Raw genomic sequence first — 23572 nt, forward strand, 5'->3', positions numbered from 1 at the left:
TTTTAATGGAACACGTGGGTGGCTCAGCGAGTTAAGTGCCCGACTTTAACGATCATGATCTCGTGAGTTCGAGCCCTACATCCAGCTCTCTGCTGACAGCTAGGAGCCTGGAGCCTGCTTCGGATTCTGTGTCTCCCTCTCTCTGCCTCTCCCCTGCTCGCGCTCTCTCTCAAAAATAAATAAACATTAAAAAAAATTTTTTTTCATTGAGTGATAATGAAAATGTACTGCTGTGGTTTGAAAGTCTGTGTCCCCCAAATTCTTACATTAACTAACCCCCATCGGGATGGTGTTCAGAAGTGGGGCCTGGGGAAGGAGATTAGATCATTGGAGCAGAGCCTTCAAAAATGGGATCAGTGCCTTTATAAAAGACTACCCCAGAGAGCTCCTTGCCCCTTCCACCATGCAAGGACACATAGGGAAAAACCGCCTTCTGTGGCCCAGGAAACCCTCACCAGACACTGAATTTGCATGATCTGGGATTTCCCAGCCTCTAAAACTGTGAGAAACAAATGTTTATTGTTTGTAAGCCACACAGTTTATGGTATCCTTGTTATTACTATCCAAATGGACTAACATGTACATTAATATTTGGGGGATGCAAATAAAGCAGAGCTTAGAAAGAAATTGATGCTTTCAGTGCTTACACTAGAATGGAAGAAAATTTAAAAGCAGTGATCTAAATTTCCAATTTAAGGGGCACCTGGGTGGCTCAGTCAGTTGGATGTCCCGATTTCAGCTCAGGTACTGATCTCATGGTTCGTGAGTTCAAGCCCCACGTCGGGCTCTGTGCTGACAGCTCAGAGCCTGGAGCCTGCTTTGCATTCTGTGTTTCCCTCTCTCTCTGCCCCTCACCTGCTTGCACTCTCTCTCAAAAATAAGCATTAGAAAAAAATTTTTTAAATAAAAAATAAAAAAATAAAATTCCAATTTAAGAAACTAAAATTAAAAAAGAAAAGAAAAGCAAATTAAAAACAAAGTCAAAGAAAGAAAATATATTAACTAAATAAATGTTAAGTTAAATAAACAAGTCCGTGAACTAGGAAATAACAAAAAATTAACAAAGACAGAAGTTGGTTCTTTAAAAAAAATTAATAGAATTGATCAATTTTTAGCAAGAATTACCAAGAGAAAAAAAGAAAAAAAAACTATCAATATTAGAAATAAAAAGGGGGACCTCTTCCCAGATCACACCAATATTAGAAAGATAAATAGGGTGGGCCCCTGGCTGGCTCAGTCAGTAGAGTAGGCAACTCTTGATCTCAGGTTGTGAGTTGGAGGCCCACATTGGGTGCAGAGATTACTTAAAATAAAATCTTCAAAAAAAAAAAAAATGGGGGGCGCCTGGCTGGCTCAGTTGGAGGAATATGCAACTCTTGATCTTGGGGTCATGAATTCGAGCCCCATGTTGGGCATAGAGATTACTTAAAAAAATAAAGAAAACATTTTTAAAAAGATAAATTAGAAGACCATGACCAACTTTATGCAAACACATTTGATAATTTGTATGAAATGGACAAATTCCTTTAAAGGCATTACCTTTATCAAAACTGACACAAAAGAAAATGAAAAATATATATAATAAATGAATTTGTTAAAAACCTTCCCACAAAGAAAATGTCAAACGCAAATTGTTTCATTGCTGAATTCTATTAAATGTGTAAAAAGATATAACACCAACATTTAACAAAATTTTAAGAAAACGGGATGGACACTTTCCATTTGTTTTATGAGGGAAACTTAACTCTGATACAAGCACCTGACAAATAAAAGAAAATTACAGACTGATATCTCTCATAAAAATAGACACAAAAATCCTTAACACAATCTTAGAAAATCAAACCCAATGATAAGTGGAGGGGCTGATACATTATTAAGGTGGACTGGAGTTTACCCTAGTAGTGCCAAATTGGACTATAACACTTGCAAATCAATGCAATTTACAATCTCAACAGAATAAAGGAGAGGAAACATATGATCATTCAATCCTTTAAAAAATTTTTAAAGGATTTGACAAAACTCAATACCCAATCATGATGTTTTTAAACATCAGCGACGCAGGCAGGCTAGATCCAAGGACCCAGAGGAGGGAGTCCAGCAGAGGGACTTAGGCTTCCTGCAGGACAGAAATCAAATGTGAGCCGGAAAGTGAAGGAGTGAAAACAGACTTTACTGAACAGTGTGAGTGACAGAGAAGAGGAGATGGAGTGTCTGGGAGACTCAGAAAGAAGGAGTCTCATCGTCGCCGGGGGCTAGGGGTTCATATTGGAAAGGGGTCTAGGGTACGTAGGTGTTCCTTCAGGAATACGGGGTAGGGTCCCATCAAAGGCAAGTGTCAGGTGAATGATAGGTGTTATTCCATGAATCACCAAAGGTACGGGGTATTGATGTCAGTGTCAGCCAAGGTTTGTTCAAAGTTAATGTCCCAGAACATGTTTGAGATCTGGCTCTTCTTAGATGTTATCAGGTGTTCAGGGCCTAGGACAAGACTCAGCAAGATTAACTTTTTTGCTTCCCCCTTCAAGTGGGAACAAAGCTTCTTTGGCTTCTTCAAAGGCAAAAGATGGGACATGAGTAAATGGGACCTGGCAGAAAAACGGCAGAGACGGAGCCTTTCTACAGTGGAGTTCCTCAGCTTCCCTACCTCATCGGCAAAAGTGGAACATCTTTATCTCTAAAAAGGCATCTTTTAGAAACCCTAACACAAAAATCATACTTAGTGATGTTATACTGAAAATCCTCATTAGAAACAAGCAGATGTATCCAGTGTCACTACTTCAGTTCAGCATTTTATAGGAAATCCTGACCAGCACAATAAGGCAAGTAAAGCAATAAACAAATTACAGGAATAGCTATTAGAACGAAAGAGAAAATTGTGTGTATTCACAGATAATTAGATTGCTCACATAGAATGGCCTAAGGAATCACAAAACTACTAGAATAAATAAGTGAATTTAGCAAGATAGGAGGATAAAGATCTGCATAGAGAAATATGTGTATTTTTATTTGCTAGGAACAAAACATTGAAAATGAACTTTTTTAAAACCCACGTATAACAGCACTGTAGTGTGAGCTCCTGACAATTACCTTTTTCAAGCATCATGTAAGTGCCTAACGTTAAGCTTCTGAGTGCCAAGGTCTCCACTTCACAGACATCCATCTCCAATAAATACATCGCCAGCTACACACCAGATGAAAAGCCACAACACCCTGCCCATGAAGTTCCCTCTTTTAGAAAGCACCAGCTGACCTGACTTTTTGACCTCTTGCTTTTCCTTTCCTGAAATTCAATTCCTGCTCTTATGTTTAAAATTCACCAGACCTCTAAAACCCTAGGCTACCGGACTTGACCTCAATAAAGGCAGAACCCCAGGCCCATATTCTCCCCTCTTCCTCCTGCCCCCCCACCAGAACCTCACCGTGGGGCGCTGGACGGTTACCCTCCAGGAACTGTGAGTAACACATTTTCAGAATTCCCTGAAGGTGGTTGCAGCTGGGCATCTTGCAGTCATAATAGCAAGGGCGGATCCAGCCACATTGGCTGCACCTGGGGGAGTCTGTGGGGGTTTGTGCAAACAGTGGGGTGGGGGGGGAGTCTGTGGACAAACAGGGTGGGGGGTGCGGTGAGTGTCCCCAGGCATTTCAAGTCGATAGCGTCCCCAAGGATAGGCTGAGAGCAATGCAGAACAAGCATCAACTTAAATGCTTAGGAGTAAATTTTTATTGAAAAAAATTTTTAATGTTTATTTATAAATTTAAAGAGCAATGCAAAGGACCTAGAATAGCAAAACAATCTTAGAACAGTATTGTAAGATATACACCTTCTGACTTCAAGAATTATTATAAAGACACAGTAATCAAGGCAGTGTGGTATTGGCAAAATGATAGGCAAAGAGATCAATGGGACAGAAAAGAAAATCCAGAAATAGACACTTTTATAGTCATTGATTTCGAATAAAAGTGCCCAAGCACTTTTCACGAGAAAAGTCTTTTTGGAAGATGTGCTGCAGGAACTGGCTATTTGTTTAGAAACGATGACCCTAGATGCCTACCTGCCACTACACAGACGCTTATTTGGGATGGATCACAGACCCAAATATAAAAGCTAAAACTTTAAACTTAGAGGTAGCAAAGTTTCCTTAGATGTAAAAAGCACTAACAATAAAATTAAAAAATGGGAAATTAGACCAGGGGTCAGGAAACATTTTTTGGTAAAGGGCCAGGTAGTAAATATTTTAAGCCCTGCAGCCAGTGTCAGACTGCTAGACACGGCCTTTGCAGCAGTATTAAGAGAGCTACGGGCAGTATGTTAATGAATGGGCGCAGCTCTAAGCCCAACCAGGAGCCTGAACTCACGACCCCCAGACCAAGCGTCGCATGCTCCTCCAGCTGAACCAGCCAGGCGCACCCTCCCCCCGCTTTATTTTGGGTGCAGCTGTGTTTTAATAAAACTTTTATTTATTTACAAATCCATTTGCCGACCACAGTATCAGACTATCAAAATTTTACACTTTGCTCATCAAAAGACACAATTAAGAGAACGAATAAGTAAACCATAGACTGGAAGAAAGTGTTTGCAAAACATCTGCATATCAGGGGCACCTGAGGGGCTCAGTCCATTGAACATTATTAGGTCAGGATCTCATAGCTCTAACAGTGGTTCGAGCTGAACCTGCTTTGGATTCTCTGTCCCCCCTCTCTCTCTGCCCCTCCACACTTGTGCTCTGGCTCTCAAAGATAAATAAAACATTTTAAATTTGCATATCAAAAGAATTGTATACTGAATATATAAGACCCCTAAAACTCAGAAACTAATTAAATACATAGAAATGGGCAAATGATTGAATAGACACTACGTGAGAGAAATTTTACAAATAGTCAATAAGTACATTTTAAAAAAGTCCCTCTACAGTTTTAATCATTGGAGAAATAAATATTAAAATCCCAATGCGATACCTTTACACAGAACAGCTAAAATTAAAAACACTGATCCAAATGTTGGCATGGATGTGGAGAAACCAGAATTATCATACGTTGCTGAGGAAGTAAAATATTACAGCCACTATGGGAAAATGGCCGTTTCTTACAAAGCTCAGCATACTACACAAGTCCACTCTGGCTGCCATAATTAAATACCACAGGCTGGTTGGCTAAACAATAGACCTTTATTTTGACAGAGTTCTGGAGACTGGAGGTCCATGATCAAGATGCCAGCAAATTCAGTTTCCGGTGTCTCTTCCTGGCTTGTGGATGACTGCTTTTTCAGGGTCTCGAATAACAGAAAGAGAGGTCTAGTATCTCTTCCTCTTCTTACAAAGGACACCAGTCCTATTGGAGTGGGGCCTCACCCTTATGTCCTCATCACCCTCATTACCTCCCTATTAGCCCTGTCTCCAAATAGTCACATTGGGGGTTGGAGCTTTAATATATGAGTAATGAGTGGTTACAATTCATAACACATATGCGTACCCGGTGGCTCAGAAAAAGAACCCCAGGGCGTTGTCCAAGAGAAATGAAAACATACATCCCCAAAATGCCTTGTCCAAGAATGTTCATAGCAACTTTATCTACAATAGCAAAAAAAGTTGGTACCGTTACAAATGCCAGTCAACAGGAGGATGCATATACACAGTGTAGCATATTCATACAATGGAACACACCTCAGGAAATTTATGTTGGCAAAAGCACTGCCAGCTTGGACTAAAAGGGACTGAGCTAGTTCAAAATGAAATAAGACTGGCTGTGAAACCCGTACAGCCACTCTGGAAAACAATGTGGCAGTTCCTCAAAAGTTAAAAATAGGTCTACCCTATGACCTAGCAATAGCACTGCTAGGAATTTACCCAAGGGATACAGGAGTGCTGAGGCAGAGGGGTACGTGTACCCCAATGTTTATAGCAGCACTTTCAACAATAGCCAAATTATGGAAAGAGCCTAAATGTCCATCAACTGACGAATGGATAAAGAAGATGTGGTTTATCTATACAATGGAATACTACGTGGCAATGAGAAAGAATGAAATATGGCCATTTGCAGTAACATGGACGGAACTGGAGGGTATTATGCTGAGTGAAATAAGTGAGTCAGAGAAAGACAGATATCATATGTTTTCACTCATATGTGGATCCTGAGAAACTTAACAGAAGACCATGGGAGAGGGGAAGGGGGAAGGAAAAAGAGTTACAGAGAGGGAGGGAGACAAACCATAAAAGACTCTTAAATACTGAGAACATACTGAGAGCTGGTGGGGGGTGGGGGAGAAAGGAAAATGGGTGATGGGCATTGAGCACTGGGTGTTGCATGGAAACTGATTTGACAATAAATTATATTTTAAAGAAAGAAAGAAAGAATGCTGCCTGTGGGGACCCCAACTTTCTACGGGCAATTATCATTCTGAGAAAGCCAGTCAGCAGCAAACATGGGCCATTCCTTATGGAAAAGGAAGGACACCTGATGGGGCAGAGGCCAGCACCCTGAAAACAGTGGACTGCGACGCCACTCCCAAAGAGTGCTGGAGAACACGGCGTTTGTGAGCCACTTACAAGGAGCAGAGCCTATCTACCTCCCTGGACCTGGGGACCCAGGAACACCACCCTGCAGGAGTTCAGGATTTCCCTGAACCAGTGATGAGTATGTGCTTTGTACATACCCCTGTTTGGATGGGAGCATCCATTGTGTCTTCCTCCCGGAGTATCACCAGCGTGTGCTGTGTGTGTGTGTGTGTGTGTGTGTGTGCGCGCAAGGAGGCACAAATGACTTGTTCTCTTTGTGCACAAACCTTGGGAATAAGAAATGAACCCAGCGAGCCTCAGCTACCTCTGGACCTGATTTAAATCATGAGATCCTGAATTGTAAGCCTAATGCCATAATTGGAGGAGGGTTTGGGGGTTCCTGAGATAGCATGAGCAATGCTTTGTGGTGAGGGATGTAAATATTTCGTGGCCAGAGAGCTAAGTGTGGCCAAAATGGCCTTAAGACTCTCAATTTTTCCCAGCATGAGGTAGGCCCAAAAATCTTGGGCTGGTCTTGTGATGTGCCTGTAGAAGTAGCAAAAGTAATCTCAACGTGCCATTCAGTTTCCATTGTCACACTCCTGACTGAGTCGCTCACACACACACACACCACCATACACACACTTAACACCAAGCCTCCTCCACAAACAGAGCCACCTAGATGCCCAATGGTAACTATAGACAAAACAGTGAGGCCAGCTGAGGCCAGCATTAGAAATGGCTGGAAGAATAAATCCCAAAAGGCAAATGCACAGAGTCACGAGCTAAATAAATAATTGTTGTTCTAGAACAAATGTTGGGACAGTTTGGTATGCAGCAAACACTAACTGATACATCCAGGAATGCTGATCAAAAACACAAGGTGGTGTCAGCGCACCCCCCATTGGAATGGTTAAATTTTAAAAGACCAAAAATACTTAGTGTTGGTGAATATCTTGAGCGATCGGTGTTCTCATACGTTGCTGGGGGTGGGGAGGTCAACAGGTATAATTGTGTCAGAAAACTATTTGACAGTTTCTCATAAAGATAAACATACACCCATCCCGTAATCCAACAATCCCACTCACAGGCATGTATCCATCCAAAGACAAGCATGAGGAAGTTTCAGAGTAGAGGCAGTGGGCACGAAGGAGTCTTCTGGGATGCTGGAATGCTCCACATCTTTAAAAGGATAAAAGTGGTGTAGTATACTATGAAATTTACACAATATAAAGCACACCTCAATTGAAATTAATCTTTACAATGTCTTTAAAAAGACTTGTGTCCTCTACTATTTGTAAATAGTTTGTGGTTAGATGGTGAGCTGTGGTGACTTTTTAAATGGCTCTGAAATCTTTGACACCGTTCCCAACAAGAAACAGGCCCCGTGTTTCCTCTCCTTGAATCTGGGTGGGCCTGTATCTGCTTTAACCAGTAGAATACAGGGCGAGTAGTGACTTCCAAGGTGAGCTCATAAGAGGCCACGTGGCTTCCTTTGGTTCTCCTGGAACTCTGACTCTCAGGGCACCCCTCTCAGTGTCACTAGAAGAGCCCGGGCCACTTGAGGACAGCACACCTAGTGCTCTAGACAGCAGTCCCAGCTGAGACCAGCCTTCAGGTGGTCTCCTACCTGGTGCAGACATGTGACTGAGGAGGCCTCCAGGTGATCCCACCCCCATCATTTGAGCCATCCCAGCTGTTTGGTCTTCCCAGAGGAGACCCCATGAGTTTCGGAGCCAGGCTGAGCCGCGCCCCTCTGCCCTGTGCCCTGACCCCTTGCACCCAGTAAGACCAAGACAGCAGTTGAGGTTTTCGTGCTGTCAGCTGGAACAGAACTGAGTACTTTGAAGCGGGATGCTGCTAGGACCTGTGGCGGAGCTCGGGGACAGGCCACGGAGAGAAGCTGGAAGGGCCCTGTGGACTGCGTCAGTGTGAGGCAGGCAGGCTTGAAGAGGCCGTCGCCAGTCCCCAACAAAAGCAAGGAACTGTGACGAAGCCAAAGGAAAAGCCTCTTGCTGCCGGGTGGTGGGAAGTCTGGCACCACGGCTGCCGTGTGGAGGGCGTAGAAAAGGCTCATCAACTTGTGGGCCAGTTAAGGAGGTTTCCAGGCAGTGTTACGAGGGTCCCGAGGTACCTTGCAGCTGCACATAATAAGAAATGGTTAGAGAGAGGGCAGCCAAAGAAGAAATGATTCTGTGCTCACACAGACCTTCCGGGAACTGCGAAGGAGTCAGGAGCGGCCGGGCTCAGAATGAAGCTATGCTTCACCGCCATCCGTCCCAACAGAAGGTTCTCAAAGAAGAGAGCTCGGGGCAAAGACAGAATCTGTGGCACTGTTGGGAAAATGTGGTCTCAGAGTGACAGTGAGGCAGGCTGGGACAGTAAAGCCCTCTGAAAACGTTCAACTGGCATCTGAAAGACCCATTCGGATGAGCCAAGGCCTTCTGTGGACCTTACGCATGCACCTCTCGGACCCTCTCACTTAACAGCCTTCGGGGAACCTGAGGGCATCGGGTCACGACAGTCTTGCAGGCCCTGACTAGCAAGGGGCCCATTTCAAAGAGGTTCTGGGCGTGGGTTGTGTCTCATGGAGTGAACGTCAGAGAAGACCCAGTTATCGGGAAATTGTACTCACGACGTCAAACCAGCTTGGACTAAAACCACCAGAGATAGCACAAAATGGAAAGAGGCATTTGGCCCCCTGTGCCGTGGCAGGCCTGCAGCAGACTAAGAAAACTACTCTGCTGCAAACACGGGCTACTTTGTATGGACAAGGAACAATGACTCAGAAGGTGGAATCAAGACCCCAGAATGCAAAGTTGGAAACCATGGAGAATCTTTCCCAGGGACACTACCAGCCCCTAGTCAAGGAACTGGCGCACTGAGCTGCAGTGGATTTCGGAACTGCTATGGACGGTGCCTGCTCTACATCCCACAACCCCCCTTTCGAGTAGGAGTGTCTTATTACGGCCATCCTAGCCCTGTCCCAGCACCGGTGAGGGGATGGAGTCAGGTCACTTGTCTCAAAATGAGCGAGAAACACACTGAAGAAGCCATTCCCGAGGCATCCCACTCATCTGCATGTGGGCCTGTTGTAGGTGGTGAGATCCTGGAGATCTAGCCCCCACAATGGGATGAGGCCTTGGGAGTCCTGGGGAGTTTATTTTGCATGTGCATGGGGTATGGCCATAGAGCAGGCTGTATTTCCCAGTGTTGGCCCCAGCAATTTCTCCCTTCCCACATGATTCTCTCCAATGTGACCCTGCCACCTCTCCAAGAGGTGAAGTCTAAACCCCTCCCCAGATTCTGGCTTGGCTTCCACCTGCCTGCAACCAACAGAATGTGACAAAAGTGACCCACGTGACTTCAGAGATTAGGTCAAAAAAGTCCATGCAACTTTCACCTGGTTCTCTTGGGGTGCTTCCTTTGGGGAAAGGCAGACCCCGTGTGAGAAGCCGACAACCCTTAAACCACCTTGCTGGAGAGGCCACATGTCGGCACTCAAGTTGGCAGTCCCAACTCAGCCCAGCCTTCCAGTAGTCTTTGTCAAGGCACCAGGCATGTGAGTGAGGCCACCGTGGGCTCTCCAGGCCAACTCAAGTGCCAGTTGAATACCAGCAAGGACCTCAGCGGACACCACCTGGGGCAAAAGAAGAGCCCTGCCAAGGCCAGCCCAAACCCTGACCTATAGAACTTGTAGGATCTAATAAAATATGGGGATTTTCAGCCACTAGGTTTTGGGGTAGCTTGTCTTGCAGCAATAGTAACTGGAATATTCTGTCCTGTAAGAAAGTATCCTTCCTACATGTGTGATCCAGAAGGATGTAATTCACTGATGATGGGGTTCTGGCCACTTCTTAATAAAGCCTGTGGCTGGGGCACCTGGGTGGCTCAGTCAGTTGGGCATCTGACTCTTGATTTGGGCTCAGGTCTTGATCTCGGGGTCATGGGATCCAGCCCTGCATCAAGCTCCACACTGAGCATGGAGCCTGCTTAGGATTCTCGCCCTCTCTCCCTCTGCCCCTCTCCCTCTCTCCCCTGCTCGTGCGCTCTCTCTCTCTCTCTCTCTCTCTCTCTCTCTCTCTCTCTCTCGGAAAATAAATAAACAAAGCTTTTGGCTACTGAGAGCACAAACAACACAATAGTTTTTAAATGATGGAATTATGATTGATTTTTATTTATAAGGAATCTGATGAAAGTTTGGTAGCTCAGATATGCATACAAAACTCTTCCTACAGTATTGCTTCTAGAAATGCTCTTAGGAAAATAAAGACTAAAGACTGAAGAATCACATATAGGCCCATCTTCCTTTCACTTTTATTCATATGTTCCCCCAAAGACTTACTTTAAAAAGAGATACTGAATTTGCAAAAAGAAATACCTACCTCCAAAATATTATGGAGAAAATATCTCTCTTTTGCTTCTCTGAAGAGGAGGGCGTTTCCATATGCTGTCATGCATGAAGGCAGCACTTCAATGTGGTCAGGGCTTGGACTCTGACGACAGACCAGGGCTCAAATCCTGGCTTTCACTCTTGTCAGTGATGTAACCTGGGTAAACTATTTCCCTTCTGTGAGCCTCCGTTTCCTGAGGATGAAGAAACTTTGTGGCCTGGACAGGCTGAGAATTCTGAGAACGCCTGCTGGTTTCTTCCCCCTTCTCAAGGGTTTCTTCACATGTGCCCACCTCAGGTCTCCTTGTCGTGTGGGCGCTGCAGTAACTCCTGTTACTGGGGCCACTCTCTTTAAACTGAGGGTGGGTCTCTGCCTCAAACAATCCTGCTGCGGCCAGGGACAAGCCCTAGGCTACGCTTTTCAGACCACCATATGAGGGGCCCCGACCACCTCCAGAACCCAAACCCCACCCTGCTACCAGTTCCCGGGGCCACCAGAGCACATCCAAGTCTGAGACCTGCTGAGTGCTCTGCCCAGTGAGAGAACACCGGGCACGCAATTCACCATGTGGGGCCGGGGGGGGGGGGGGGCTGGATGCTTGTCACTCCAGGAGGGAGTTTGCCTGAGAGAGTCACCAAGAGCCCCTTCAGCCGCCTTGTGGCTGCAGGACCGTCTTGGCCCAACATGGCTCTCAGGTTCCTCATCCTCCTCTTAGTTTCCAGGAAGCAACAAGGGCAGCAGGTCGCCTGGAGGGGCTCGTACCCACGTACCCACGTGCCCACGTACCCACGTACCCACGTGCCCACGTGCCCACGTACCCACGTACCCACGTGCCCACGTGCCCACGTACCCACGTACCCACGTACCCACGTGCCCACGTACCCACGTACCCACGTGCCCACGTGCCCACGTACCCACGTACCCACGTACCCACGTACCCACGTACCCACGTGCCCACGTGCCCACGTACCCACGTACCCACGTGCCCACGTACCCACGTGCCCACGTACCCACGTACCCACGTGCACTCGGCCCCGCTGAGCGCTGGGATTTGCATTTTAGAAACTACGCTAGCAACTAACACTGCCTTTGTCTGCCTCTGCTTCCCATGGTCCTCGTTGGCCTCTGGCTCAGAAGAGGGAGGAAGCGAGCCTGCAGTTCAGACAGACAGACGACCCCAGGCCTTCTGGAGGCCACAGCCTTTCCAGGGACCCCCAAGGCTGCACCCAGAGCATACTGCAAGAGCCCTCCTCAAGAAATCTTTAAAAAAGTTTCAACATATTAAGAATTCATCACTTGAGCTAGTGATATAAAAATATTACATAAGACACATTTAAAAGTCTAAGAAGAGGGCTGCCAGGGTGACTCAATCGGTTAAGCATCCGACTTCGGCTCAGGTCATGATCTTGCAGTCCGTGAGCTCGAGCCCCTGCACTGGGCTCTGTGCTGACAGCTCAGATTTCTGTGTCTCCCTCTCTTTCTGCCCCTTCCCCACCCACGCTCTGTCTCTGTCTCTCAAAAATAAATAAACATTAAAAACATTTTTTAAAAAAAGTCTAAGAAGAGATCATTTTAGATGTTAACAAATTTAATATCAACTTATTCAATTTTATTATTTTAGGTCCTTAATTTCCAAAAATAGTTTATCCTTCCTATGATTTCATCCACATATTCTTTACATTTTTATTTATATTATCATTCATTTGAACTATTAGATAATAAGTATACCTCTGGATATATTTCAGTTATATGAAAATTTTTAAAACAGTGCCGACTCTTTACAACATCTTTAACTTAAAGTTTGTTTTTAAAAAGCAAAGGGGGGGGGGCGCCTGGGGGGCGCAGTCGGTTAAGCGTCCGACCGGCTCAGGTCACAATCTCGCAGTTTGTGAGTTTGAGCCCCGCATCGGGCTCTGGGCTGATGGCTCAGAGCCTGGAGCCTGCTTCCGACTCTGTGTCTCCCTCTCTCTCTGCCCCTCCCCCGTTCATGCTCTGTCTCTCTCTGTCTCAAAAATAAACATTAAAATAAATAAATAAATAAATAGATAAATAAATAAATAAATAAATACAATAGAATAAAAAGCAAAGAGGGATGCCTGAATGGCTCAGTTAGTTAAGCATCCGACTCTTGTTTTCAGCTCAGGTCACGATCTCATGGTTCACGGCATCGAGCCCCAACTCATCAGAGCCTGCTTGGGATTCTCTCTCTCCCTCTCTTTCTCTGCCCCTTCCCTGCTCGTGTGTGCACACGTGCACATGAGCATGCATTCTCTCTGTCTCTCAAAAATAAAGACTTAAAAAATACAGATAAATCAAAAACAAAGAATATTATTGTCCTACAATAGAAAACCACCGGAAGTTAGGCTTCTCGATTTACACGACTGTATCTTTCATCTTCCCCATTTTGTTCTTCACTGAAATCGCTAAGTAAGCCAACTCATGCCCACCTGCATGGGTATTCTTGCTGGAGACAGTTCAACCCCACAGCGGCATTTTCATACCGAGGTGTGTGAGTCCTCATCAGTTAGCTCGTTTTATCAACTGAGGAGGGTTTTGTTGATCAGTTGGCTTCATGTGGTTGAGTACTGCGTGCCTGTTCTGGGCCCACAAGGGCACAAAGCCGTAAAAATGTTGATGCTTTACAGACAAGTTAAATTAAAAACTGTTCCCATTAGCAAAATACAAATAGGCTAAGACAGTGATTTTTTTTTTTTTTACAAACTTTAAACCTGACATGGGTTTATGGCAAATTTCCAAGAGTCCTTAAAAGTTATAAAAAGTATAATCAGATAATAACCTGTAGCAGAGTTCTGCTGAGGGAAAAACAGTCAAGTTCTCTTTCGATGCCTTTGCCTGAGTCAGTTCAACACCTTCTCCCTCCTCACAGAGATGAGACCTCATTCCCGGGCAACGAACGACCTCGCACACACACAGCAAGGCTGAGGACCGGGCGGGGTGGGGGATGGGGGGCTTTGTGTGGGGCACGCTTGCTATGCTCCAGCCTCCAGCTCCTTCTCAAAAAAAAAAAAAAAAAGAAGAAAAGAAAGAAAAAAAAAGTTGAAAAACAAAAACAAAAACAAAAGCCCTGTTGTTTTGAGCTGGGTCCTAACGTTGCCATGGATCCAAAGCCAACCCCGAGCGCCAGAGTGGATGCCAGCGCTGCTCACGCTGGGCCTGCCCTTCTGGAAGGGAGCACTGGTTTTGGAATGACTGGTTAGAAACCAAATGGATTCATGGAATTTGATGTGGTATAAAAATAATAAAATGTGATACCCATGAAATACAGATACTCCATCACAATTTGCCAAACTGGGGACCTCCTGGACTCTAAGTATTCAAAATTAGCCAATGAGTTCCTTCTGCATTTTTAGACCCTAATCTGTTGGCTCAGAAAGAAATCTCTGTCCCTCCACCCTTTTGCATCAGGAGCTTTCCACGGACAAGGACAGTAACTTTTGTGATAAATTCAGCACAGTAGGTTCTCTGCACGGCACATACATGTGCACAGGCATTTGTGTGATGCGTGTACAAAATCCCACTTACCCAGCAGCCGTGCTCTCAGGGGTGCGTCTTGCCCCCTCTTTCACTGAGGCAGAGGAAGGTTAGATCTTGCTCAAGGTTCTCCACAGAGGTAGGACTCAAACCGAGGGAGCTCCACGACAAGGCCCCCACCATCGCTCCATGGCCTCCTGCTGGCTGGTAGCAGTGATCTTCAGACCAGGAAAGGCAATTCATTCTCATCACCTTGACACTTGCATTTACGACCACAGAAGCCTTTTGTCCCTTCTCCCACGTCCCCTTAGAACACAGGCGTCCTATTCTCCCTACGGACATGGGTCACTGTAACGGACCTCGTGAGCAGCTTGGTGGCGGATGGCACTGTCCTTTGTACCAGAGAACAATGTCTCTGTCCAAGGCCTTTCCTCCTTGAAAACTCAAACCAGAATGCCTCTTCCTGCCCCCGGTGCAGACTCAGCTAGGCCCGGGTCTAGTTTCTGAATTAGTTGGTGCTAAGGGTTTGCTGAGTGCACGAAGGGTGGCTGAAGGAAGATGGAGCATCTATGTGATGGGGGAAGACTCTGGCAGAAGCTCTGTGCACCCAAAAGATCCACTAGCCTCTGCGTCCACTCCATCCACTTCCCTCTTGCTGGGAAGCGGACCCCCCTTTCCATGACCACTGACAGAGTGCCCATTCTGGGAACCCTCAGCCAAGGAGCCCTCACCATTAGGTCACACGGGGTGCCTTTGGCATCGAGAGGTGCTGTGGGCACACTAGGGTTGGGCCCCCTTCAGCCTTTCCCAATTATCCCCAAAGTTTTGCAGACTGAAACGTTGGGCATTTATCAATAGCGCCATGACCATGAACCAAGTGGATGGCTGTTGGCTATCGATATGGCAAAGCCAATTCAGTTGTTCACAGTGGACACCTGTCTTCCAGGGGTCACACCAGCAGTCCCTTTCAGCCCCTGGAAGACACCCATAGTGATGGTTATCCAAAACATCCAACCCTTTGTTGGTACACTGTCTCCCTAAGCTTTTTTATTATTTGGGCAATAGTACATATTCCTTTTATAGTGGGATATTTATATTTACAATGTCTTATTACCTCATGTGATATTGTGATATAATAAGAAATATATGTTTGGTCTTTGTGCCCCCAGTTCTGAAGCTTGGAACTCCCTGAGTGATGGGGTGAGGGGGGTATCTTCTGTTGTTCATAACAAGCTCCCTCCAACCACACTCGGGACTATGCTAATAAGGTGGGTGACTCTTTGAGGAGGGGGGCTGGACTCTGAAGGAATAGGCCACAGGATCAGCAGGGGGAACTTTTAGCCCCTCTCCCAGCCTCAGGGAGGGGAGGGGAGGGGAGGGGGGCTGGAGATCGACTCAACCACCAGTAGCCAATGAGTTCATTAATCATCCCTACAAAATAGAACCTTCAACCAAACACAAAAGGATGGGGTTCAGAGAACTTCCAGGCCTGTGAACACATGGAGGTGTGGGGAGGGGGATGCACCCAGAGGGCGGGGAAGCTCTGGGCCCTTCCCACCGCATACCTCGCCCTGTGCACCTCTTCCATTTCTCTGTTCCTGAGTCGTTCTAGCAAAGTACTGAACCCGAGGAGGGGGTCGTGGGAGCCCCCGGTTTATAGGCAGTCAGTCAGAAGTATGTGTGGTCCTGGGCAGTCTTGTGGGACTGAGTCCCTAACCTGTGATGTCTGTGCGAACTCCAGGCAGAGTGTGTGAGAACCGAACCGAACGGTAAGACACGCAGCCGTTGTCAGAGAACCGGTCAATGTAGGGAAAAAAACGTATATGTGGTGTCAGACATGTTCTATCGGTGAAATACAGATCATAGCACATCAGTTGGGGGATTTTATACATTAAAAAACTGGCTACAGGGGCGCCTGGGTGGCGCAGTCGGTTGGGCATCCGACTTCAGCCAGGTCACGATCTCGCGGTCCGGGAGTTCGAGCCCCGCGTCGGGCTCTGGGCTGATGGCTCAGAGCCTGGAGCCTGTTTCCGATTCTGTGTCTCCCTCTCTCTCTGCCCCTCCCCCGTTCATGCTCTGTCTCTCTCTGTCCCAAAAATAAATAAACGTTGAAAAGAGACCCTACAGGGGCGCCTGGGTGGCGCAGTCGGTTAAGCTTCCGACTTCAGCCAGGTCACGATCTCGCGGTCAGTGAGTTGGAGCCCCGCGTCGGGCTCTGGGCTGATGGCTCAGAGCCTGGAGCCTGTTTCCGATTCTGTGTCTCCTTCTCTCTCTGCCCCTCCCCCATTCATGCTCTGTCTCTCTCTGTCCCAAAAATAAATAAACGTTGAAAAAAAAAAATTTTTTTTTAATTAAAAAAAAAAAAACAAACAACTGGCTACTGGTTTCAGGCACAGTGTTGTTGTTTTCCTCCATTTTGTCCCTTCTGCTTACTCTCTCCATACAATGTCTTTAAAATTTTTTATTTTGAAATCATCTTAGCCTGATATAATAGTAAAAAATTAATAAACATTTAAATTTTTATGGTTACCTAGTGCATCGATCTGGGTCCAAGTGGATGTAAAGAATTATGAAAGTACAACAACAAAGTAACTACACAGAGAAATCTCAAGGGCTCCCCAGGGATGAGGGAGAGCAAGCGTCCAAAGGAAGACAGACCGACAAAGACCCTTGCCCAAGGCTGGGCTTGGCTGGCTGCCCAAGCTGGAGCCGGTCCACAGCCCATGGGGCCCCGCGTGTCACTGCCAGCACAAGCATGCAAGGCCCTGGCCACTCTCCGCTCCGGCCTCGTGCCAGCGCTGCAGGGGGCACCCCGAGGAGGGACGAGGCAGGGTCGTCTCCTCGCCACTCCAAATGAGGGCAGAGAGCCACTCAGGCTCAGGGCGCCCTCTGCGAACACAACCCCTGCGTGAGCGCACCCTCATCCCGGCCTATCTGCATCGCAGCTGTGGACGTGGGAGCACAGAACCAACGCGAACATAAGGCTGTGGCTGCTGATGCGCCCATGAGCAATCTCCGACCCAGAACCGCGGGCCGCCCACCGACATCTCTGAAACAATGACACGCTATGTCCTTAGCTCACAAGCAGGGTAAAATCACAGCGCTCCCCAGTCCTTGACACACCCCTGCGGAGGACAGGAGAACCCAGGCTGCTGGGTAGGTGCACAGAGGACGCTGGGGTGCAAGCCTGAGCTGTGCAGTGACAGTTCCAAGAAGGTGAGGAGACCTCCACGGCACAGGCAGGCTGAGGAGGGCCAGGGGACACGCAGAGGGGTGGCGAGCTGCTGTGAGCACAAGTTCTACAGCGTCCGTGTCAGAGACCCAGGGCAAAGTAACCACCGGGTCCAGGCCAGGCTGCTGAGTCACCGAGGGCTGTCCTCTCTGGACACGGGGCTGGGCACCATCAGATGCTGTAAAGGACACGGAAGCAGGACTGAGACAAAGCGAGACCCGCCCCACAAGGAGCAGGAGGAGAAGCCCCTGCTAAAGCCCTCTCTGCCGAACTCAGCAGGTGCGCAGAGGAGGGCCGGGCCGCGAGCAGCGCACAAACACTGAGGCGGCCAGAGAGGTGGACAATGACGGGCAAGTCCGGCCATTCGTCGACTCAGCATCCATCAGCAGCAACCCACATGCATGGGGACCCCTGGCAACAATTGAGTGCTTCTCTGTTTCTACCTTAAAAGACACAACCGATTCTGTTACTGGTGGTTCTTCTCCAAATGAGAAGGTGCACAGTCCCAGGGCGGTCATTGTGCCCATCTCTGGCTCTATTAATTACCCCCCAAGTTCAGTCAGGGTTCCACTGAAAATTCAGTTACCTAAAGAGTAATGAAATGCTACCCTCCAACAGCTTGTTTGTAAAATAAAAAATGGGAAGGAGAAAGAAGAAAAAGGTTGGTAAATAAACACGTGTGGGTAACAAGCAAACGCTGTGCCAGCTTCTACAGGCCTATTTATGTAACCGGTCACAAGGTCACCATTGACACTCATGGCTTCCTTCTTCAACTACCCATTCCATATGTCCTTGGCCCTCAGGAGGAACCTGTTCTGGATTCCTTATTTTGGTAGCATGACCCAAACCTTCATCCCTGAAGGGCCCGGGTCCTCAATAGTCCTGCTTTATTTTTATTTTTTGGTTGCTGTAGTTTTCCAGGAATCCCTACTGGTGGTCATGGAAGTACTGAGAGATGTCCCAGCAAATGTCCTGTGTCCCCAGTCCTCCCTGCCTCTACTGTGTAGGTAACCAGACTCTCCTCTCTGACTCTCCCCTCCATGATTGGGATCAATCACTGAGGCTAGTGGATTAACCCTTTTTTTTGCCTGACAGTTTAGAGGCATAAGGAGCCCAAAGTGGCTAGGTGGCAGTCCCAGCTTCTAATTCAGTGGGACCACTGCTATGACCCCTGAGGAAGCACTCCGCTCTGGAGACAGATCTCCAAACCATCTCAAAGTTGCCAGGACAAGAAACAAAAATTCTGCAAGTAGGTCATGAAGTGCACTAATGAGAGGGACACCTGTACTTCCAACTCTTGATTCCCAGACCTGCACATCCCGGCAATGGGGACACAGCCGCACATAATGGACCCTGATTCCAAGCGTGTGTGGCATCCGATAAGATAGAACCCATCCTTTCAGGATGTTACCTCCCTTAACTGACTCTTCAGGAAGCTGTCTCGCCTTTCACAGTCAGCCACTTCTGAGTTAGTGGACATGGGACAAGACCAGTGACTCTTACGGGCCTGAGCCCATCGCGGCATTTTCCTCGCTGTGGAATCAGTTCCTTGATGATAGCCAGTGCTGTCCAGAACGCCATTACAGTAGATAAGGCTTTCGTGACGTCATGGGTTTTGGTGCTGGCAGAAACAATACAGTGGAGGGAAGTCAAATCCATACCCAGAACATACATCTATTCCAGTGAGGACAAGTCTCTGCCCCGTCTGTGATGGAAGAGGCCCAGTGTAACCGGCCACCAGGCGCCTGGCGGCTCACCGCAGGGCTCGGTGTTGGCAGACCAGACACCTGGGGGCGGCAGGAGCTGGGGCAGCTTCGGTGAGGGGGAGTCCATGTTGTCGAGCACGCGCACGCCTCCACCCCTGCCACGTGGCCACTCTGTTCACGGGCACATGGAGCAAGCCCTGGCATGGCTGGGGCGAGAGCTGGCTGACACACACGGGGCTGATCATTCTCCTTCTGATTATGAGGAGACCCTTCTGCAGCGCACGCCCGTCGGCGGGCATTGGCTGTTCACAGACTGCCCCTCGACAAAGTGGGCACAGACTGCTGTGTGTTCACAGACTGCTCCTCGACAAAGGTCCATCCACAGGCCTTCCCCAGGGCCTCCTGTCACCGATTTTCCAATCCTGTTCCTTCCAAGTTGCCGACCAACCAAATCACTAGCAACTGCCCCCAAATGGATACAGATCCACGCTCTGGCCACGGCTCACTCCAGACATAGTGGACAACCACAGGCACGGCTCAAAGTTCTGTCATGAGAGGACTCCTTTACCACTGTCCCTCAGGGTGAGCCTTGAGCGGGGCGCCGCTCTGTATCCATCCAGTTCAGGTGGTGCCAGCGTGGCACACGCACGCACCTGGGAGCCAGCACATGCGTCTTCTGTCATAGTCAACAGCTTGTAAAAATACCCCAGGAGGGGCACCTGGGGGGTTCAGTCAGTTAAGCCTCCAACTGTCGATTTCAGCTCAGGTCACGGTCTCACAGTTTCATGAGTTCAAGCCCACGGTCAGTGCAGAACCTGCTTGGGATTCTCCCTCTCTCTCTCTGCCCCTCCCGTGCTCACTGTCTCTGACTCTCTCAAAATAAATAAATAAACTTTAAAAAAAAAGAAAGAAAGAAATACCCCAGGAGTCCACAGACATGGATTGAGAAAAAGGAGGCAATGCAACAGGACTTGGTGTCCAAGGACTCAGAGCCACCTGCTCATGCCTCCTAGACATTTCCATTCGATAATACGCTCCTGTTACACACACCCAGACTTATGGCGACGTGGATCAGACAGCACTTGAGCTGCATGGTTTCCTGATGTCCCAGGGTTAGGTGTTCAGTCTCCACTGAGGTCTAACAGCAAACCAGAAGCTGTTCTTTTTTTCTTTTTAAAAATTTTTTTAATGTTTGTTTGTTTTTGAGAGAGAAAGAGAGAGAAAGAAAGAGAGAGAGAGGCAGACTGCAAGTGGGGGAGGGGCAGAGAGAGGGAGACACAGAATCCAAAGCAGGCTCCAGGCTCCGAGCTGTCCGCACAGAGCCCGACGCAGGGCTGGAACTCACGGACCGCGAGATCATGACCTGAGCCGAAGTCCGACGCTCAACCGACTGAACCAGCCAAGTGCCCCTGAGAATATGTTCTCAAAATGGGAATAGCTAGCTGCCAAACAAGACACAGACTTGCTTCAAAATCCTAGAAGGACCCTCCTATCAGCGCTTGTCAGAGGGTCCGCGTTGCATCCACATGTGCCAGAGACACTTCAAATATCATCAGATCTGCAGGATCCTCTGAACCAATGGTAACACAGCTTGGCCTGCAGCCTAAACTTGCTCTGGTCCCCACCGGAAATGCCAGCCTCATGGATGGAAGTAGCACACGCACGTGTAGTATATGTCATGTCTAAAGCCCCCAAACCTCAACCAAATGTTATGCCTCTTTTCCCAGCAGGTGGTGCCCGGGGGTTCTCCAACACGCTCCGGAGCACTGACACCACCCCTGGAACTTCACTGAGGTGGTGGCCCCTAAAGATTTGGGGGCCTTCTCTCCCCCCGTCCAGTTTGCAGATGTCTTACGAAGGCATCAGACCCAGTCAGCGTCCTGTCTTCAGTAGAGTGGACCAGCGTGCTGCTGGTCAAGGTCTCCGTAGACAATACTCTGGCATTGAGCAGGAGAGCGGATGTATCCCTGAGGCAATGCTGTGAGGGTCTGCCTGCAGCCTGCCAGGTAAAAGCAAACTATTTCCGGTGGGTCTTAACATTGGTTTTGAGAAACAGATGCCCAGTGCCAGGCAGGGCCTGTGATGATCTTCTCCAGGAGAGATGTTGCATCTGGCACAGCAGCTGAAGCCACCAGCTGACCACATTTGTGACAGTCCCCATTCTCCCTAATCCATACGCCGTCTGCACAGGCCACACTGGCAAGTGAAATGGGTTTGTGCTTAGTATCACCACCCCTTCTTATGTCAACCCTTTGAGAACGGCATTCATCTCTGAATTCTCCCAGGGGTGCAGTGTTTCTCAGTTGACTGTCACGATAAGAAGGGGAAGTTCTAGGACTGTTCCCCTAGCTTTGCCTGTCGTAATGGTCCTCAGCTGGTATGTAAGAGTGCCAGTGAGGGGATTCTGCCAGTGGCCAACTGTGTCTGTTTCGATTATACTTTCAGGTGCACCTCCCGGGCCCACTGTGAGCTGGTCTAGTTAAGACTCTATCACCTGACCACCACAAATTCCTACATGGACTAGTGGGCCATGGTGCCATTTTGTTGTCCCAGGAATTAGGACCAACTCAGAGCCCATATCTCATAACCCGTGGAGAGGTCTAAGTGTTTCCTTTCAGATCTAAATGTTTCCACTGTGTGGTCACATTTGCCAGTAGCTGCAGGTCCCTTGGGGAAGGTATAAATGAAGGTTCTTAATGTGTACTGGCAGTAAGTACAGGGCCTCGTCTCAGGGGAACCTGGCCTCACCTTCAATCAAGAGACTCGGGGTCCAACCCAACTTAAGTCTGGAAACTTGGGAGACAGGCTGAGATTCTCCACACTGGTGATTCAAGTCAGATTTTGATTACCAGACCTGGAGTTTTTCCTGTCGTGTGGGTTAAGGACTGCTTGAGTAGGCTGTGCATCTGTCTCATTCCCAGGGACACTGTTATCAGACAACCACTGCCAAAGATCTCCATGGACCAAAGCATCCTGACTACTGGTATGCCCCTCTGCCATCACCCCACTGAGATTCAGGAAGCCTGTCCCAAAGGCACCATCTCACATGGTCATCTGTAGGCTATGAAGAGCTTCCTACGTGTTCTACTCAAGAGCATAATTCTCATTGCTTTAGTGCAGGGCTCTCCTGTGGAATGCAGGGGTAAGGACTGGATGTGCAGGTCACATGTGACTAGACCAGGGGTCCAGTCCAATGAGATGAGACCCCAAGTCGGGGAATTGGGAGAGGGGCCAGGGTCATCTGGAAGTGTGAAGGCCAAGGAGGAACCGTGGGCCCCAGACAACCTTGTGGATGAGGGCCATGAGCATCCCTCTCCCAGGATGGTTTTAATTTGCCCTAAGTATCTCCTCTGTCAAGAGGTGGTGCTGACAGCTGGTGAGGTCACATGCACCCTCCCCTGTTCTTGTGAAGTCTTGTGTCTGTGAGGTCCTGTGGGTGGGTACAGGGTGCCACCACGGGGGCCCCATAGCCCTTGAAAGCCCCTCTCACCCAGAGGATGGAACCTCTCCCAGCCTGTGAGCCCTGGCACCCCTCTCCCCCAACTCTGCTCCCACAGAGCCTGAAACACAGTAGGCGCAAGTCCCACTTGGCTGTCCCAGGAGGCTGTGCCGTGTGTATCCAGAGGGCAGGCCCCTTGCTCAGGCGTCCAGTGGTTGAATGAATAGATTCCAAACTCCTTTTTTCTCTGCAGGAGTGGGCTGAAGCTGTTCTGTGTACCCTGAAGGGTGCACACAGGGTGAACCCCTGCCTAGTGCCTGGCACATACCACCCAGTGCCCTTGCTTTACAGAACACACATGCATGTGACCCTTCACCAGGCATCAACCTGTGGGGCAGCCGAGGACATGGGATCAAACCACACCACTCAGAGCCTACCTCATGCAAGTGTGGGTGCAGGCTGGGGGTCTAGGACGGGACAGCTCAAGCCCCAAGGCTCGCAGCTCAGTGCCGTTTCCAGGACATACTTCCAGGTGTCGAATAGTCAAGAATTTCCTGGTAAAACAGATGACAACACAACAGCTGTGACCACGGACATCTTGCGTCCTGATCCTTCGAGCGTGGCGGCTGTGAGCCTGAGTCAGCAGCAGGGCCCTGATTCTGATTCAGATGTCCTTTGAGGAGTTTGAGGCCGCGGCTTTCTATGTAATTTGGTTAAAGGAGCGGCTGCCTTTGGGGTTTCCACTTGGAAACAACTCAGGAAGGGTACGGCTGAGGACGGCAGGGGGTCTGGATCCGCTTTCCTGTGGCTGCTGTGAG

General features: G+C 48.3%; 1 protein-coding gene across 2 annotated transcripts in view; it reads right to left on the reverse strand.

The window, feature by feature from the left end:
* Nucleotides 1–23572, reverse strand: part of PRMT2 (protein arginine methyltransferase 2) — a 72678-nt gene that overhangs the window by 41153 nt on the left and 7953 nt on the right. Inside the window, exon 2 of one of the 2 annotated variants that reach the window (XM_040483666.1) lies at nucleotides 23192–23308. The exons of the other annotated variant lie outside the window; for it this stretch is intronic. The gene's annotated coding sequence lies outside the window, so the exon portion shown is untranslated. The remainder of the gene's footprint in view (nucleotides 1–23191; nucleotides 23309–23572) is intronic. 2 annotated transcript variants of the gene reach the window in all.

Source organism: Herpailurus yagouaroundi, unplaced genomic scaffold, assembly GCF_014898765.1.
Source record: "Herpailurus yagouaroundi ecotype Mexico unplaced genomic scaffold, PumYag 162, whole genome shotgun sequence".
In the NCBI taxonomy this organism is placed as follows: Eukaryota; Metazoa; Chordata; class Mammalia; order Carnivora; family Felidae; genus Herpailurus; species Herpailurus yagouaroundi.